This window comes from Podarcis muralis, chromosome 11, assembly GCF_964188315.1.
Source record: "Podarcis muralis chromosome 11, rPodMur119.hap1.1, whole genome shotgun sequence".
NCBI classification, from domain to species: domain Eukaryota; kingdom Metazoa; phylum Chordata; class Lepidosauria; order Squamata; family Lacertidae; genus Podarcis; species Podarcis muralis.
The window spans coordinates 31,008,828-31,025,128 of record NC_135665.1 but is presented as its reverse complement, the minus strand read 5'-3'; the positions used below and the strand labels follow the sequence as shown (position 1 = coordinate 31,025,128).

The 16,301-nt window shown below is 40.0% G+C and overlaps 1 long non-coding RNA gene across 4 annotated transcripts in view; it reads right to left on the bottom strand.

Moving 5' to 3' along the window:
* Positions 1-812: 812 nt before the first annotated feature.
* The window catches only part of LOC114606288 (uncharacterized), an 86,265-nt gene continuing 70,776 nt past the window's right edge, over positions 813-16,301 (bottom strand). For all 4 annotated transcript variants that reach the window (XR_013394647.1, XR_013394648.1, XR_013394649.1 and 1 more), the window contains 3 exons: positions 12,039-12,289; positions 11,019-11,130; positions 813-10,031 (listed from right to left, as the gene is read on the bottom strand). This is a non-coding gene — a long non-coding RNA (uncharacterized LOC114606288). The remainder of the gene's footprint in view (positions 10,032-11,018; positions 11,131-12,038; positions 12,290-16,301) is intronic.

The window sequence follows — 16,301 nt, the reverse complement described above, 5'->3', positions numbered from 1 at the left end:
CATGAAGGTGAATATTGCAGAAATGGTGAACTTGTGGTCTTCCAGATATTGCTGGGCTCAGGCTCACATCAGCCCCAGCCAGCATGGCCAATGGTCGGGGCAATGGCAATTGTAGTCCAACAACTTATGGAGGGCCACAGGTTCCACAGCCCTGGAGTAGAGAACTGCATCCTAACACTGCAATTCTGTACCCACTTAAGAACATAAGAGCTTTTGAATCAGGCTAATGGCCTACCTAGTCCAGCATTGTGTTCTCGCAGTAGCCAAACAGATGCCTGTGGGAAACCTGTTAGGAGGACCTGAGCACAAGACCACTCCGCCTGACTGCAGTGTCCAGCAACAGGTATTCAGATGCATTGCTGCCTCCAACCATGAAGGCAGATAATGGTCATCATGTCTAACAGCCATTGATAGCCTCATCCTCCATCAATCTATCCAGTCCTCTTTTGAAATCATCCAAGTTGATGGCCATCCCTATCTCTTGTGGGACAGAGTTCCATTGTTTAACTATGAACTGCATTAAGAAGCCCTTTCCTTTACTTGCCTGAATTTTCCAACATTCAGCTTCATTACTACTTACATGGTAGTAAACCCTGCTGCATTCAGTAGGATGTGTGCCTGAATTCACATGCAATTGCTGAAATAAGCTGCCTCCCTTTGCCAAATTTGAAGGTCTTAAAGAACATTTTTGCTTCTGGTTGTCATCCAAAGCTAGCAGATCATTTGAAATTGTACTTGATCTTCCTTCAGGAACCTCACAAGAGCACCTTCTCTCAGAGTTTGGAACAATCACTTAAAAGCCAGACAGTTAATTGATTAAAATAATTTATTAAGTTGGCAGCCCCAACTCCCATTAATTTATGGGAATGGGGCTTAAATCCAGTGCTGAACATTTAATAAAATCAAACATAAGAATTTTCAAATGAACATGTAATACATATGTTTAATTTAATAGGATTACAGTTTCTGTGGCTTCAGATGTGTCATTGATACAGGGGGAATGAAAAACATGCCTGGTACTTTTAATTCCTCTACATCTAACAACACTCTCTATGAGGGACTGGCATTGAAAACCACTCAGAAACTTTAAATGGTGCAGAACCCTGTCATTAAACCCTGAATGAGGCAATGTCATTAAACCCTGAATGAGGCAATCTGGGATCTTGTGAACCCCTTACCTGTCATTTCCACTCTTGGGTTGGCTGTGGGGCCAGCCTTGAACAGCATCTGGAAGCTACAACTGATACTGGATGCCATGGCCAGATTATTCATATTGTTTACTGGATCTGATGACTGCGAACATATCATGACAAGGTTTTTAAAACTTTTTACTAGCACCTAGCTTTTTTCCAAAGTGCTAGCTGAGGACCACCATCTCCAGCAGAAACCTGTCCATAGATTAAGATAATATTCAGAGATCCTTCTCCAGATTTCACTTCCTCAGCATGCTTGCCTGGCACTTGGGTTGTATCCAGATGACCTGTTTAGTGAGAACTCATCTTGATCAACTGTTTGCTGAGCATTCATTTGTATTTGAGCCGGGGGATGGGGTGGCACATGTTATATGGCTTCACATCAAGCCAGTTCTATTGTATGCTTTCCAATGCATTTCCCATCACTCTCCTTACCACAAAAAGTCCCTCCAAAATTGGAAGCCGATTATGGAAGCTCAAGTGTGCCAAATCCACTTTAACTGCTCAACCTGGTCTGCATCTGAATCTCACCTGTGAAACAGCAACAACAGTTTATTATGGAAAAGGTTGATGTATCAATAAAGATATCACCTTGAGCTTTTTGGAGGAACAGTGAAATTAAAATGCAATATATAACCATAATAATTTGGTAGCCTGTCCAAAGTACCTTTCACTCTGCCGTTTGGACAGCAGAGTAGCATACAACTGAGATGATGGAAGACAACCCAGGTAAAGGAAGATACCTCTTTCCTTTGAAACTTTCATGCAGATTATGTGGGAAACCAGCCACATGGACTACATAGTCCACACTTATTAGCTATGTAGATGAGTAAAGGCCAGTATCAGACCCTGTGCTTCGAAACAACAGGAAACAGCTGGTGTGGAGTTCTTTCAAGTCTACTGCCAGGATGAATCCAAAAATCTTGTCCCAAATACTTTTTGGCTCTTAAAAAAAACATTTCCTAGTTATTATGGAACTTTGATGCCTTTAGCATAGAAGGAGGTGTGATCTGACCGCTGCAAATGTTTCTGTTTTTCACTTGAGGGTGTTCTTCCTGCCTCCAGAGAAACAGCCTCCGTGAAAGTTTCCACAAGGCTCACAGTTCTTCTGTTGGAAAGCAACCATCAGGCATTTATTTCCTGTGGCATGAGTGCCTGCACCCCACCTCCTCCTCAAGTCATTCCGTCCAGGCGACTCAGATTATGAGTTTTGACAAACCCCATAAACATGTCATTATGGGGAAGATGGGTTGTAGTCATTGCTCAGTAGTCTTTATTATTTACTACACAATGAATAGACTAGCACAAGGAAAGACTATGAGAAGATGAAAGTAAGGTTAGTTAAACATTGAATTAACAGCTCTGTGCTTTATAAGATTGATAGCATCTAAGCTTGAGTTCAAAAGAACTGTGTAAATGCCGTTCATTTACAGGTGCTGTTTGGTTGTTAGGACTGTTTTATTGTTCATAATACTGCTGTCTGTAAAGATATGAGCTTTCCACACTGAAGTTAAAAAAAATAGATTTTACATAAGTCACAAAGTGACTTCAGGAATTGACCTCTGTAAATATTCCTGTTTATCCTCACCTATGGCTCGTATACACATTATAGCTTTGCACAGAATTTGAGCAGTCAACATGAGGGTGCATGAACTCCACCATGCACTTAATTAGAATTCCATTCACTTTATGGAAAAATCAAAGGGCAATGACAGAGCATCATTCTGCTACTTGTGTATGCCTTCTGAGTTCATGCAGCCTTCATCTTGCTCTGGGGACTTTGATGATATAGTTATATGAAAAAATCAAATATATATATCTGTATATGAAGGGTGGAAAACCTATGGTCCTTCAGTTGTTGTTGGACTACAGCTTCCATCATGCCTGACAGTTGGTTATGCTGGCTATGGCTGAGAGAAGATGGAGCCCAGCAACACCTAGAAGACTACAGGATCTAATGGCAGTTCATTGGCTTTGGCTGCAGTTGTTCTTGGTGGCAAGCTAAAGATATAACCAACTCTGCTTCTGTCCTTTAGCTTTTCAACAAGTGATACTCAAAGCACTTGAAACAAGGGAGGGAAGACTGTTTGCCATCAAGGCACAGCTGCTTCCACCTGCCATGTCCCACACTCTTCCACCTAGGAGCCTTTATAAGGGAACAGCTGCCAAAGGAACTGTGAGGGGGTTCTGGACTCTTGAGTCTAGGTGTAATGGTTGCAGGAGAGTTGCTAGCTATGTACTTCCTAGCATTAGCTATCAAGCTACATTTGGATCTTAATTGGCCTGTTGATATGCTTTATGCTCACTTAATCTTCTTTGATATATTCTACATAAACCATCATGAGCCTGTTGCCCTCCAGATGTTTTGGACTACAACTCCCATCAGCCCCAGCCATCATGGCAATGGTCAGGGACAATGGGAACTGTAGTCCAACAACATATAGAATTGCATTCCTGCTCTTGAGGGAAGCAGAGAACAAGTCTTTGCACTTTTCTATGTGACAGCCCCTCAAATGAGATTTCGGGGTGCAGGGACCTCAGTCGTGTTTGGATCAGTAAGCATTTTCTTGACTATGATGTAGCAGATTAGAAAAGGTACTTAGACTCCAAGCCAGACTTTTGAATTATATCTGAGACTATAGCAGTAGAGAAATAGGAATGAAATGGAAAGAAGTGTGAAAATGGTGGCTGAACTGGAAACTGACCACAGGAGGGGAGCAGTTGTATCCTAAACATTAGGAGGTTTGGGGCACAACTGTTCCACCCCTGTGGTCCTAAATCGTTCAAGGAAAGACTCATCTAGATTGCACTACAGTAGCCAGATGCTGAGAATCATTTGTTTGGAAAAGCTCAATCATCCCTTCTATAATAAGCTTCTATATTAATGTCCCTCTTTCTATGATTCATCACAATGCCTTTCCTCTATATGCCACACCCCTAAGTAGCCAGAGGAACATCCTCTCCCTCCCCTGGGCATCCCCCATGCTGTGTCAAAATCTGTTCTGGGGCACTGGGGGGAAACCCAGAGCAAATTGGGGAGGTGCAGGGGGTGTGGCAGGAGGAGGGGAAGAGAAGGCTCAGTTATATGAGCAGGGTTCATTCCGCTTACGCAGTGACATAGCTGAATGCAACCCAAAAGTGTAAGAATAGTTTAAAAATCTTCTTCATGCACGATACTCATTGGCTGGCCATAAACCATTCTAGATATCTCCACCTGATCTACTTTATAGGTTTGTTGTGAAGAGGAAATGGGGTGGGGGAAGGGCAGTGCCACTGAAACTCTCAGGCTCCTGGGAGAAAGAGGAGGATACATACAGAATAAATGAGATCCGCATGTCACTGGATCCACAGATTAACTCACCAAGGAATATTGCATGTGTAGAACTGCATTAGCCCCGGGCAGAAGAAGGTGCAATTCTGTGTAAATAGATATCCCTCAAAAGATAGATGGAAATGATATACTAACCAACAATATTAATTATAATAAATGTGTTGGTCAGTAAGTTGGTTAAGCTAACCCAATTCAACTGAACAAACAAATGGGCCTGAGCTGGCAGCCTTTTTCAAAGAGTATCTCCAGCCTCTTTTATCCTGCCTGGTCATTAGAGCTGCTGCTGGAGCTGTTTCACTAGACTTTTCAGGTTTACCTGCCAGCTTTTCTGGAGTTCGCGTCAAAGCTCCCACTTCCCTTCGGTTTCACTGCTGCTATTAAAGTTTGAGCTGCACTTTGCTAAGTGTGGAGGCTTGCACTGAGCGGATCCACTGCTGATTATCATGCAAATCAGACTCCTCTGCTGGCTCCAAAGAGGCTCCCAGCTTTGCTACCCCCATTGATCCTTTCATTGTCAGAGGGATAAGGCTAACCCATCTCTTCTGACACCAGAAGCTACAAAGATAGGTTCCCGTGACAGTGATTGGTAGGAGGAAATGAATCTTTCATGTACGGCAGAAATATGGTTTGATTTAAGAAAAGAAAATAACCATATGTAATTGGGCTTCTGTCACTGTAAATTTTAATGGTAATCGTAACACTGAGGTTTCTGGAACCTTAAATTACAGCTTTCAGTGGCTTCCCACTGAATCTCTCTATTATTCTTCATAACTACTTTCTCAAAGCATGTGCACCATGACATCGATATCACAATTCACGTCTAAATTCGAAATTGACAGCAGGGCTGGATGGTGTGCCCTTGCACTGAACATCAGAGGGACAAAAAGAGAGGATGTCATTTCCTAAGATGTAGCCACCTGTTTCTCAAAGTGCTGAGTGATGCAGTCCTGCAGCAAATGCTTCTGGGAGCCAGTGTGCGGGACAGTTTATTCACATTCAAATGCTAAAACTTTTCCCTGGACTCTCACTTCAGATAGCAAGTATACAAGCATGGGTGGGTGGAGTATGGGTATTGCATGTCTGAATGTTCCATTCTTGGGGGAGGGGGAGACTGCATGTAGAAAAGTTGCGTTTCAGGGGATTGTTCTCTCTTCTCCCTGACATACTCACTTTCTGTATGCCTGTTCACACATCCAGTGGTCCTCCGTGCTCAGCTAAGAAATGGAATGAAACCATCTATGATATCACTGGTATGCTATGTAATAGGCCTCATTGATGCTGATTCCATATACCGTATTTTTCTGTGTATAAGACTAGGGTTTTTTCCCTAAAAAATAATGTCAAAAATTAGGGGGCGTCTTATACTCTGGGCTATCTCCCCCTATTTTCTTAAATCTGAGTCCCCAAAACTAGGGGATGTCTTATACATGGGGGTGTCTTATAGATGAAAAATACGGTAATTTTGGTACTCCCAAAATATGGTGATCGTACATACCCTTGCATATATATGGTGCTTTCAAAATTCTTTGTAGTTTACACTTTATTGATAGGTTTACAATTGTGTACATTTTGCTGTGAAATACAAATGGCTGGCGTGTTTCATGCTGTGTGGGGAAATCATGTATAAAGTATCAATCAGCTGCTCAGTTGAAGCAGCAAAATCGCCAACTTCTTTATACAGCGACATATGTGAAGAAGAGACAGCATGCCCATACAGGTACCTGTCCCAATATGTGAAAAAGAGAAGGTGGCCTATGGGGAAATGTAATAGGAATGTTGCCCAAAAATATGGAGTTGGATGAGGAATAACTTAATTGCACATTGCTCCCACTGAAATTGGATTAAAGCTAAACATCCTATTAATTAAACTGGGAACTAAGTACAATAAATTTCATTGAGTTCTATGGGGCTTACTCCCAGGCAAGCTGTTTTAGGATCACAGCCTTGGTCTGGATCCAACCGATGGTTCTGAAAAGAGCAGCCATATCATTTAATTCAGACCTGAATGTACATGTTGGCTTTTATTTATTTAAAACAAACAAACAAAAAAACTTCCAATATACAATCAAAGCATTGTTCCATGAAGTAAATGCTCTAATTCTAGTGTCAGTTCATAACTAATTTCTTGAAAATCATGACAGGTGTGCAAAGTGTGCTAAACTTTACACACAAGTACAAATATGTAATGAAGTGTGGGAGAGGGCATAAGGGATATGCCACTGATCACATTCAGGATGGGATGACCTACTTTATCTCAACATGTTGCTGGTATGCTAATTTCATCCAGACTCTGATCCCAGAGAGTACCTGGCAATTTCAGGTAGCCCTGAAAAACCAGTTGCCACTGATGAGTGAGAGCCAATTATCTTACTGAAGTAATAGAGGTTCTCTTTTAAACAATTAATTATGGGATTGGCGGGTGCATGACCCATCCCTTGAACTCCTGTTATGGCTTTGCACATGTACAACATTTGCAGCATTGCCACACTCTTAATCTTTTTACAGAAATGCATTTCTACTTTTTATGCTGGTGCAGAAACTTTGCAATGGAAACAAAGTTCCAAACAACACAGATTGAAATCTGTAGTAGGTGGAATGAGCTGATGGTGTGATGTTAGAAATCCATGAACTAACCATTTTCTCTTTATTAAATCAGATTTTGCAGTATTTGCTGAAAGCAAGAAACACTGAATTATATTTAAATAATCATTCCATAAATACTGTGTGTTTTCACGGCAGTCACAAACTCTGGAATTTATGTGCTAATTACAGACCCCAAATCATCTCTATCCAGATTTGCAATTAAAACTGAAATATTTTCCTATAATACAATTCCAGAGTTCGTAACAACATCAATGAGATGTACCAGTTATTATTTGCTTAGTACAGTCAAACATTTTATGTTTTCCAAAACCATTGTTTCACTTTTTCTGTCCTTGGGCCTGCTGTTTTTACAGCTGGGAGTGGTTAGGATTTAGTGGCGATGTAATTTTGAAGGGCAAAAAAAACAAGAATGAAATATTCTTACATGGCAATTCACATGTGGTAGAAATCAGTAGAAACCAATGATAACCAGAAGATGCACAGATTATTATTATTTTTTAAATCCTCACATAGCATTGACTTCTTAATATAATATTGTGGGCTGTTTTTTTAAAAATAAAATCCACATATTTTTAGAAGTATGGGCTGACAGTAAAGAAGAGCTAGAATGCAAATTTAGGGAGAATGTTGAATAATTCAGTAGCTTGTTATGTGATTAGATCTGATTGGTTCTCTACTAAGATATTGCCCATAAAAATGATTTCCCATGGTAGCATTGGTCTCAGGATAGGAAGAGGATGGGGGGTTTATGATGTCCATTAAATGGGAGAACAAGGCTTACTTGAGCTAATAATATCATGGTTGCACAGAGTGATTGATGGTCTTTAAAAAGGCCCAGATTGGTTTCATCTTTCTTCAGATTTTATCACTGACTTGTTCTTAGTCATGTGCAATCACTAAGGCCAAGAGAGGTAACAAGTGTTTGATGTATGATACTTGCGCTACTTTTGTCAGAACTGCATTTATTCTTACACTGTACTCCTATAGAGAGATTCCACAGAAGATGGAAACATGAATCTGGACACAGGTGGAGGTGGTCAGCGTCCCCCAAAATTGATCAAACATTAACAACTTTTTTCTCCTTTCAGTGCAGCTGCTTTTAATATAAATTAAATGAACTAAGTGTATGAAGCCATCTATATGTATGTCTTTTCAGCCTACTTATGCCTCTTTGAAAGAGCTTTATCAGATTCCCTTCATTCCTATCTTTTGCAATTTGCAAAGGAGCACCAAATTCCCTTTATGGTGTTGTTGTTGTTTTTAAAGTGTGAACTATAACATGGCAGAGGCATGTAGGCAAGCATGTTTATCAGCATCTCATATAGTACGCCTCCAGATGGATATCTTAATCTGTTATTAGAAACATTATTATCAGCATCGCATTCATGGTAGACGGTGTATGCATGAACCACAAAATGTTTGGTGGGGGCTCTGATGGAAAGCGAGGGAGTGTGAGAAAGAGTCCTAAAAGGTTCACAAAATAGCTTTGTGCTATGTGAATAGCTTTCATTCTGAGATCCTTCAGTCATCCCTCTTTGTTCTACTGAGAAGACAAAGTGCCAAACCAATAGAATGTCAGATATCTATGACTTGGTTTGACCCAGTTTCAGTCTGGCATCCTGGTATGTTCATGCACGTGTTATCGTAGACGCACATGCAACATTTGGTACTATACATACGTGCACATGGACAAAGTGTGTGTCCACATTAATTGGCACATAGGTCCCCTCCCTCGTGTTGATTTTATCCCGTGTAGAGTTGAATGGCTTTCTGTTTTGACAATTTGAACACTGTCTCAAGATTGTTTAGCAAAATCAAGAGCAGTTCTTGGCAATTAATTTCTGCAGTCAATAGTATTCTCAAACTGGGCAACTCCCCTTGGAACTGGGAGCCACAACAGAAAAAGCCTGTGCAAGGGAAAGAGCAAGACAATTCATTAGACAATTCTGCAGCAGCTCAAAGTGGCGGGGGGATGTCAGCCCCTGCTCCTGTGCTTCAATACTAATGAGAGTCATTGCATATTCATAACCCTAAATACAGTCAGCTTCTTATAAAAACTTTTGTCATTGAGGCTTCACGGCAAGAGCAAAGCATTGCACTCTTCGTGTCCTGGCACTTCCGCCAAGAGAGTGCAAGAGCAAGATTGATTGTTTTGCAACGCAGCTTGACAGGGAACTAAGAGATACTGCCCCAAGGGTCCTGAAACTAAGCTTAGTTTGATTACAAGGCTCCAAGTAATCAAAGAAACAAAAGAGGGGGGGAGTGGATTTTTTTTTTTTTTTAAGATAAAGGAAGGCTCTAAAGATATAGCTTTCCTTATTGAGTGTTCAGAGTAATTATCTGCTAGCAGTTTAAAACAGTTCATATCAATTTTTATCACAGAGAAAGAAGAACAGTGATCTCCAGCAAACTTGTTCCCATGTTGTAGGAACACCGCAGCATGTCTTAATAGATACAAATCTCTAAAACCATATGAAGCTTCCCGTCAATATCAATAGCAAAGATTAGGGAACTCAACCTGTCAGATATTAAAATCACTTCTGCCAAGCGCTGGGCTGCCCAGAATTGATTCACTCTTTGCAGGTTGCTTTTCCTTTGTTGTCAATGTCTTCCTTTTGTGCGGCGCATCCTTATTAATATATTTATTAAATTTGCTTACCTGTCTTCCGATAAAATCCTGAGGGTGCACACAAGCATGCATACACACACACACACCATTGCTAACCTCTGACCCCACAATACCTGTCTGCCGGGGTAGCTATCAGCATCCCCTGGAGTCAAAAAAGGAAAGCGCCTCTTTCAGCACCCACTTTGAAAAAAGGCCTTGAGCATTTTCTCACTCATAATGATGTCTTCAGCTGGAATGCCAGCACATTTCCACATCTCCTTGACAGGCGAACAGACTAGAAGATATACATAAAATTAAAATAGAATGGAATGGAATGTTAAAAGAAAGGTTTGCACTTCTGATTACATTCAGGCTTGTTGTAATTTTGTATTTAAAAAAGGCAGTTTCCAAATGGATCTGCTAATACATGCAAAAGCTCTCTGTTGCTCAATAAAATGTCATAAAATATTAGTGGGAGGGGGATCTGAAATGTTAAACATCTTAGTCATATTTATACAGACTCAAAAAATAGAGGAATCCTGTAGTTATGATTGATTGAGGTAACTGATTAGCCGCAGATATTATAAGTGTTGAGACTAAATTATCAGCCGTATCAGTCTGATTGCAGTAAAACATGAAAACATTGACTTTTGTCTAGTTAGAGAAATTTATTTTTCCCTGAATGACAATCCTTTAAGTAGAAACCAGGCAGTCTGCCAGCTCTCCATGTCATACACTGAAGTTTGCAAAGGCAGGCTGTATTTTCAGCTGTTTGTCTGAGCTCAATGAGCAGTGCTCAGGACTTTTACAGTTTCACAATAAACGTATCTCTGCAGATGCTGCTTCAAGCTTCCTTAAGCTGTGTGAAGGACAGTCTCTGCACGTTTGGGATAAATGAAATTATAAATTGAATGGTAACGATAGTCTACATGGAGTTAAGTCTTTGGTGAAATATTTCTTTTAAAAGAAACAGTAAGCCACTTTAGAGCACAGCTTCCAGTGGAAGCTCAATTAATATGTTTAACAAGATTGAAGTAAATGTCCACTGTAACTGTGGAAGCTTTCAAAAACAGCTTTTGCTCCCATAATTTTCTTTTAAGATCAGCCACCATCACTTCCTGCCACATGAGGAGTATAAAACCCAGGACCTGACCCAAATATGTTTAAAATATAACTTGCCCAAATATGATCTGCCCAGCATTGAACTTGGAGGTCTCTGAAACTTCCTCCTTTAAAAAGTATGGCCAGGGCTGTTGAATCTGATTATCTCTTGAATACTCACTCTTACTGCAAGATACAGATGGGGTGGATCTCTCTCTCTCTCTCTCTCTCTCTCTCTCTCTCTCTCTCATGCCCCCAGTTGGCACATAGTGAAGACATCTGGTTATTTTCCCCTGAAGTCGTGATTTGGTAGTAGAAGGGTTTGTTTCGATGGGAAAAAAATAAGCAATATCAACTTTACCTGCAAATTTATGGAATGCTTGTAGATCACTGGTATTATTCCCTTTATTACAATAAGTTTAAAAAACCCTACTGACAAAATGTGTAGTGTTCAAACTTTGTACTTTATTAGTAAATTTAGGAGCAGGGGAATGTGGTATAACCATATGAATGATTAAAGCAACCCACCTAAAATAAAAGGAATCCAATATGAATCATATTTTCTGTTCTGACTAATGTAAAGGAAAATACTTGGTTTGGTTCAAGACCATGTTCAGTTGCAAGCTTTTTCTCTGAATTTCACAAGGGGATTCATGACATTATTAATGAAAGCAGTCTGAAACACAGGAAGTTTCTAGACAAGTAATATCGGTCTCACTTAAAGCCACAAAAGAGGAAACCCAAAGGGAGGTCAGAATGCCAGGATGGCATGCTGTCTTCAACTTCTGTTGTTGTGTCTATTTTCCTAAAAACTTATTAGAGGTTGTGTTTTTTTAAAAAAACAATCCTGTTCTTTAAAAGCTGAAGACGATTTGCTAAAATGTATATTAACAACAGTCTTTCTTCTCATCAATGTTTTGTTAACCATAAATGGAAATCTAAAAGTGCAAATTAGTGTTGGAAAGGAAAAGTTGGAAAGCCATACAAGCTACCAGAAAAGATGTTAGGATGCCATATAGCTTTGGAACCTAAGGTGCTTCTATTTTGTTATGTAAAAGGCATTTTCTCAGAAAATGATCTAGAAGTGATATATGGTGCTAAGCTCTTAGCTATGACAGCTAAATGGAACTTCTGTGTTCGGAGGCAATATGTCTCAGAATAACCACCACTAAGATTCAGACAAAAAACGGGAGAGTGGTACCTTCATATCCTGCTTTTGGGTTTCCAAGAAATTTCTGGTTGGCCACCATGATGAGTAGGATGCTGTTGGACTAGATGGTCCTTTGGTTTTGATCTAGAAGGGCTCTTCTCTGTTTTATGATGAATCAATGAGAATTTTCTTTTGCAGTTATTTAATTTTTATCACAGTATTCCAAATCCAGAATTCCTTTCCAGAAGAAATCTTATTCTGCCCATTCTAGCTAGCACTCTCTCATCTTCTCCCTCCTCTTCCTAAGGCGAATAAGGAAAGAGAATAAACAAGCAGGTGACATCAATTCTAAATTCAAGAGAATGACTGATGGTTCAAAACATAGCAGCCATCGTGTGGTCTTGGGTTAGGGATTTTGGGGGCTTGTTGTTTCAAAGAGACGCTCATTACATGGAAAAGCCCAGGCATAGCAGTTAATGATTTTGTCCTTAGGAGTGGATATAACCACTTCCTTTAAAAAAAAAATACCTAACATTTTGAAAACTGGTTTTTGTTCTTGCACACAAGTAGCTTATGGTTCCAACTAGAAAAAGTCAGTTTTTCTAAGCCTCAAACACACAGCCTGTATAAATATGTAAATGCCAGCTAAATCAAATTTGTTTATGATCTAATTTGCAACACTTCCTATACTGAGATACATTGTGTCATATTTATATAAGAATCTACCAAATGTTCAATATTTATATAAGAATCAGTGGATTAAAACAGCATGATTGTGTACATATATCTATCTGTTTTGCAATGGGTTCAACAGGCATGCACACATGGCCAGCTCAAGTCATTTTTCTGCCCCCATTCCATATAAGAACTAAACAAACTACATGGGTAATTGAATGATACCAGGAATTAAATGGTGCCAGCCTTCGTGCTGGCATAGTTTATTTCCCTCCTGTTTTTTTCCCAATGGGGGAGGAGGAATAATAATAAGAAAAGGATGGGAAAGCACACAATTACTTCTCTTCACTTCCACCCTGACAGCAAAAGCCTGACAGAGTATTGGAGGAGGCTGTTTAACCCCCAGTTCTGACCTCGCCCCAAAAGCTGTACTATATCGCATGATTTCCATTTTTGTATGTGTGCCATACACTTAGGTTTCTCCCTCTGAAAATGCTGGTGAACATTTTCGGATATTAACCTGGAGGAAAAAATCAGGAGATGATGTAGGCCACATCTCCATGTTCTGCATAGTATGGATATTCCACACTGTCAGTTCAGGGGATGTTTGGTGTTAGACAACATATCCCTGTTGACCCAACATTGACAGGGAGAGCAGAATTGCCCGTGCACTCCTCCCCATGCATACTCAGCACAACTTGAGTTGTGTACAAGTCTGTCCATGTACAAGTGGTATGCATGTTGACTCTGTTCAAAGGTGATGGTAAATGCACTAAGGGGCAGCCCCCATAAGCACAATTCAGTTCTGCCCCACTAAACAATGTTTGAACTGGGCTATGGATGTGCAAATAATTTAAACATGTTAAAGAAGGAGGATGCCTCAAGAGAAACTGGACTTCTAATATACACTATGGCCAATGCTTTTTCTTCTGGCGGAATGCAGGGGGATGTATACCCCTAAACATTTTGTGAATCTAAGTTTGGCCTCATTGAGAGTGACAGTATTTCAATGTGAGTAGGAAAATGAGGGTACCCCTAAACATTTTTTTAGAAATAAAGCACTGACTACAGCCAATTACTGTCCATCTGACTATACATATATCTGGAAAGAGGTTGGGAAGCTCTCACTTTCCCCAGGTATGAAAACAATTGTCAGAAGTGGCTCCTATGACAGATGTGCAGACTAACTATACTATTTCAAATAGACTGAGATATTTTTGTCTGAACAGAGCTGGATACAATACGCCTCAGATCTGCAAATTGTTCATAAACTCTCCAGTAATTTCATCCCGTAGATAGCAAGTACTTGTGCTTGCTTATGGAGAAACACAACCAAAATAAACCAACATAGACTCTTTATGAGGTGCTGAGCCTTCCTCCCCATAAAGGTTGTATACATTAAATGCACAAATGTCCAACAACCGTAATAGTAGAAGGGAGGGAAATCAGTTTTGCTTTTCTACTTCTTTTTCACTTACTTGGTATTAACTTAATGGTATGTGACACCCTATCAGTGCAGCGCAATAAAAATGAAATGGTGCCCAATGTGCATAGACACCATGAAAATCTCAATGACAACAGCGACAACAAAAATTATATGTCCTCTTTCCTTTCCTTTCCTTTCCTTTCCTTTGCTCTTTGTATTTACTTGAGAATATGAAGGGTTGGCTCTCAGCACACCACAATAAAAGTAAAACTGGTGGTCAAAGTGCCAAGAAAGAAAGGCAAATAAAACCCCACTGTTTTGCATCATGCAAGGAGTTGCAATTCTGATCACAGAATATCACTTATGAGAAGTGAGAACAGCTAAAATCTTCACTGCTAGTTATTTTAAAACCACTATTCAAGCATTAAAAACCAGGTTTTAAAAGAGGGTTTTCATATACTACACTCTTATTGTGTTTATACTTTTAACAAAATGAATGTTTTTACTTAAATGTTTACAGCGAAATTTCTCATAAAAATAAAATATACAATCATTTTATAGGATAATAGGCAAGCAGACATCTGCATGCAACATTTCCCTCATTAGATGTTATCATGTTAGCTTATTTTTATGACGTTGCCGCAAAATACAATGTGCTGATTTGTAACCTCCTTAAAATATATGTTTTGAAATCTTTAAACTGTGTTTGGGGGGATTGTTTCATTGTTTTACAATGAGCAGTAAGAATCCTGAGGATTAATTATACCAAGACCATCATGTGAACCAAAAGCCCTATATGTGTTACTCCAGCTCTTCTCAGATCCCAGCTGCAATTTCAAAAGTGCAATAAGAGCCGCAAATATATTAAGTATACATGTGTAGATGTGAGAACTATTGGTCCGATATAGGCTGACATAGATAGCAACAGCTGCAATCAGATACAGATTCAAGTATGCTGGCTCCCAATGGGCAGAAGACCATTTAACTGGACTGTGGCCAATGTATGCAAATAGCCCTCCTTTTTATTCAAATCACTGTACAAAGCATAGATGCCCAGCTCTACAGTCCTTCGACATGCTGGGCAAGCACCATGAACTGGCATCAATAGCATGTTTGAAACGGTGCAATGGGGTGAGGTACTAGGCATCACTTGTAGTGCTGCTCATACCTAAAGTTTGTATTACTTCTGTGTGCCCCAACAGGGCACACAGAAGGGTAGCAGGGGGCAAAATGACCACAGAGGTGGATTTAGGGTAGCACAACCGGTTCAGCTGCACTGGGCATGGAGCCTTGAGGGTGTCACAACTGTGCTTTAGAATGGAGCATGAGAGGTGGGGGCACTAAATTTTGGCATTGCACAGGGCACTACTGAAATTTGAGACCCCCCAAGGACTGCCACTGATAACCAGGAGAGCAAGGAAGTTATTGGCAAATTTTAGATTTAGCATCTACGGATTGCACATCACATGCTTCCAGTGTGCCAAATCGAAGTGTCTCAATTGTTTTCCTAACAGAACCATTGTTGCTGGTGATGCAAAAAAGGAAATCGCTTATCAATGACTCTTGAAAGGTGCCCCAAAACAGCAGCACGGCACGTGCTATTAACATTAGGAAAATCTAGCTCTAGAGATTAGTTCTACCTACTGGAAATTATTTAGCTAAAACTGATGCTTTCCTTTGAGTTTTCCATGCAAAAAGAGTGATAAATGGGATCCGTTAACTCTTTCAGACATGTTCCTCATAACAAAGGTGACAGGAATGCAAAACTAACATCTGAATTTGAATTAAGGCTTTCTACAAATCTACGAATCTATGATTCTAGCACACACTTGCCAGATTGTCTGAAATTGGGCTACAGTCCTATATCATGCTGTGTTGGTGACACAGCTTTTTGGCATTCTGTTGCTAGATGCAACTCCAGGACTAGCACTAGCCCAGCAACAATGATTAATACTGCTATTGTTGCAAATTGTTCTGTAGTAGAATTCCCAACCAAACCCAGCAGTGTTGCACAAGAATAATTAAGAGTACAATGTGGATGCAAGTGGAGACGTGTCAAGACTCACCAACAGCATTTCTATACATCATTCTCACAGACATTTGGCTACCGTAATGACACTAAGTCCAGTGCAATCTTGAATTTAATGCTTTCTTTCTAGCAAATGCCATAGAGTGTATGGTGCAATGGCCACACTGCCTTATTTGCCAGGCAC